The sequence below is a fragment of the Nothoprocta perdicaria genome, unplaced genomic scaffold (assembly GCF_003342845.1).
Source record: "Nothoprocta perdicaria isolate Ctin4 unplaced genomic scaffold, notPer1 scaffold_416, whole genome shotgun sequence".
Lineage (NCBI taxonomy): Eukaryota > Metazoa > Chordata > Aves > Tinamiformes > Tinamidae > Nothoprocta > Nothoprocta perdicaria.
Window position 1 is genome coordinate 180,025 of NW_020455662.1, and position 3,619 is coordinate 183,643.

General features: G+C 45.1%; 1 protein-coding gene across 1 annotated transcript in view; it reads right to left on the bottom strand.

Annotated features, from left to right (window-relative positions):
• Window positions 1-381, bottom strand: part of ARNTL2 (aryl hydrocarbon receptor nuclear translocator like 2) — a 28,042-nt gene extending 27,661 nt beyond the window's left edge. The window contains exon 1 of the mRNA XM_026045916.1: window positions 366-381. The gene's annotated coding sequence lies outside the window, so the exon portion shown is untranslated. The remainder of the gene's footprint in view (window positions 1-365) is intronic.
• Between the last annotated feature and the right edge of the window lie 3,238 nt (window positions 382-3,619).

Sequence of the window (3,619 nt, forward strand, 5' to 3'; positions counted from 1 at the left end):
GGGCACGGCGAGCCCGCGGAAAAGCCGGCAGCGAGGCGGGGTGCGGACGGAGGTGTCCTGGGCCACCCCCTTCATCAGGGCAAAGCACACGCCAGCCCCCAAAATAACTTTTTTTTTTTTTTTTTAATTATCTCTTTGTAGGTTGTTAAACCGTGTTAGGGGACTCGGGTCCCGCCGGGTGCTCAGGGTGAGCTGTGGTTTTTAGCAGAGCCCTTGGGAGGCAGGCCCGTCGCCTGCGCCCCGGCTCACGTGCCCGCGGGGCCTGGGCCGGCGCGCGTGAGCCGGCCTCCTCCTGCACAGCACCCAAGGGTGGCTCTTAAGAGCTTACTTAACACGCGCCCAAAGTGCCGCGAACGGGTGCTCACCCCGAGGGACCTCGCTGGAGCTAATCTGGAGTCAGAGCTTGGAGACACGTGGATGCTGGGGGCCCAGCGATGCCAGTGCTGCTGGACAGAGCTGCCTCTGCGGCTCGTGGTGATGAGGAGAAACACATGGACAYGAATGGCAGGCACCCGTCCGCGCCAGAGAAAGCAGCCAGCAGGCAAAGGGTTAAGCCACAGGCAAAGGGTTAAGCCTGATAAAATTGTCCTGGCAGAAATAAATCGCTTGCAAGATAGCTTCCCGAAAGGTGCTTCTCTTCACAAGGAGAGTCGCACGCAGCAGGGCGACCGGTGTGGAGCCACACGGGCAGCTCRGCAGGACTCCGGTGCTTGTGTCTGTAAGCAGCTCGCTGCTGCGGCGCCACTACACGTGATTGTGGCYATTTATAAAAGCAGCACAGACTATGCACGACTGACTTTCATAAGAAGGTTTTTTTTCCTCAATTATGGAGATTAGGTAGTCCTACTAAGATGTCTTACTATAGTTTGAGCTGGCTGGCTGGAAAAAAAAAAAGCCTTACATGTGAAAAAGCCTTTTTACATCTGTTTTCCTTATGTAGATATGCTACGTATGTTAACTCTTTAAAAAAAATTATTTTTAGGAACACTAGTACTAGTACMAACACTAGTAACTAGTACTGTTACTATAGTACTAGTTAAGTAATTAACTAAACAATACTACTTAAATAGTACTAGTACTGTTATTACTAGACACTAACACTGGTGTTGTCTTATCTTTGTTTCTCTGTTTCTGTCATCCCTTTAACAGTCTTTTCTGAGGCAACTGTTTGGTATTGTCGTTGTTTTCATGTATAAACACGCATGGCTTCAAAACACTTGAGTAAGCATAAGGAAGTAAATCCTCACAAAATGATGTGGGTAAAATCCATTTGACCACCTATAAATTTAGTGTAATGTAGTGGAGGATGAATAATTTCCTAGTTAACGTTAAGGCCGGGGGAAAGCAAAAGCCAAAGATGGCTTTGCATTTATAGCTTTCTGAAATTTAATCAGATTTTAGTTGCCTAAGGTCCAAACTATAACCCTGAAAATCACTAGACCTGTGAAATTCATAGGTCTGTTTGTGCCATCTCTTTTTGTTGTTGTTGTTGTTGTTGTTGTTGTTGTATTTTTCTTTAACTTTGAAATTCCCAAGACATTTCAAGTTCTGCTTTAGCACATGGCAGAAGTACTTTGTCCATATGAGAGTGGGCAGCACAGCATGTTGCCCACATCTAAACCCAGGGGTGCTTTAGAAATGTATTTTCTCCTATCATGGACTCCTGGAAGTCTTCCAAGTTCATTAACACCTTCTCTGTGCACTTCTAGGCCGAACAAATGTGCATTTGATCAGAATCGGACACAAACGCGTGATCGCAGCATGAGCAATGCAGAATTTACCAGCTTCTTGTTTCATGTACCTTCAAACTGGCTGCAGGAGAAGGCATGGCATCAAATCCAGGGTGAAGTTAAAGTACTGATACAAATTTCCAAGCAGCTGCTCATGGGCAGCTAAAATGCCATGTTTCACCCAGCTAAAATAATCTTTTTTCCCCCATTTTGAAGCTGGGAGCACTTTCTTACAAAATCTGCATCTTCAATGGGCACCCAACTGTAAAGGAGAATTCAGCAAGCAGGGAGATTGCAGCTAGCCGGACACACTGGCTGAAAACAGTTCTGGTAGTAACTGCAGAAAGCTGAGATGGCCACTCTTATATAGCTCTGTGAATTAAAGACATAAATGGTTCCAAAAATGTGGATATTAGGCTATCAAATACAAACTCTGTCCATTTGTGAGCATCCAGTGAGGATATTCAGAGTTCAGGATGTTGAACACAACTATTTTTGACAAGTACTGACTTACTGGAAATGGTGATGGTTTCTCCATAATAGTGTAAGGATGACACCAGGTGCACTTGTGATGCAGTGAGCGCAGAGAGGTTTTTTGTCCCTTTATCATTTAGATGGGCTGGAAAATYAAAGTGATCCCATAGCAATATTTCTGCACACCAGGCTTTCTTTCTTACCTTCATCACCTGTGCRTTTCTCGTCCTTGCTCGAAGGCACTTCTCTTGGCACATAGTGCTTACAAGCATAGTGCATTGCCAGATCATTAACACAGGTTAGAAACATTGTTTATTGCACTRATTTCTTGATTCAAAAGTAAAACCTAGTCTTTTCACTGAGCATTTCATATATGACAGCAACTGGTGTTTGTAGCATGGAATAAACCGTGTTTCTTGGCAGAGTAGGTGCCATATTTGATATTTTTTGCTCTGTTCTGAGGTGAGCACTTCCCGTTCACTACCTTTTAGCAGTAAAATAGAGAACAAAATGCTTTATGCAAGTAATGGATAATAACCTCCTTTTTTTTTTTTTTTTTTCCAAACAACTTATACAACACGTTGCTAAAGGAGGAAAAATAATAATAGAACCTCAGAGCAGTTAAATAACAATCTGTCRCTGAGCAGTAAAAGAAAGGTGGCTGTGTTATTGCCCCTTGTTTTCTCTCTATAGATGGTTAAGGAAAGCTGAGGCCTCGTGYGTCTTAGCAGTGACACGGGCCGGGAGGAGCACGCGAGCAGCTTTTCTTTGACCCCTCGTCCCAAGKAGGCTGCTGATTGCTCTGCGTGTTTGCTGGGGCCAACCTAGATTCATGCACACCGCTCTTGAGAGACCTGTTTTGGAAGAGGAGAGCGACGGGGGGAGAGCGGCCCAGTCACRCTCTCCTCCCCAAGGGGACACGCGGAGCCCTGGCTGTGGCAGTAGCAGACTGAATGACACTGCCTCACCTGAAAAGAARCATTTAGGGGACTGCTTAGGGCTAGCAGGCTTTTCTTGCTGAAACTTAAGCCCAATAAACTGGAGTCACTCAGCACTCCTGTAAAGGCAAACATAGATTTTTTAACACTTTTTTTCCCCAGAGTACAAGCATTGATGGTTTCCTCTCAGACCACGCTTCTACATAGCTCAAACTAAAAAAAAAAAAAAAAAAAAAAAAAGTGTGTCCTGAATCAAGTACTTTTTACAGGCAAATAATTTAAGAAATATGGACAAATAGAGGGCTTTTTTTTTTCATAGAATCATAGAATGCCGAAGGTTGGAAGGGACCTCAGAGGTCATCGAGTCCAACCCCCCTGCTCACGCAGGGTCACCTAGAGCACGGGGCACAGGGCTGCATCCAAGCGGGATTTAAAGATCTCCAAAGAAGGAGACTCCACAACCTCTCTGGGCAGCCT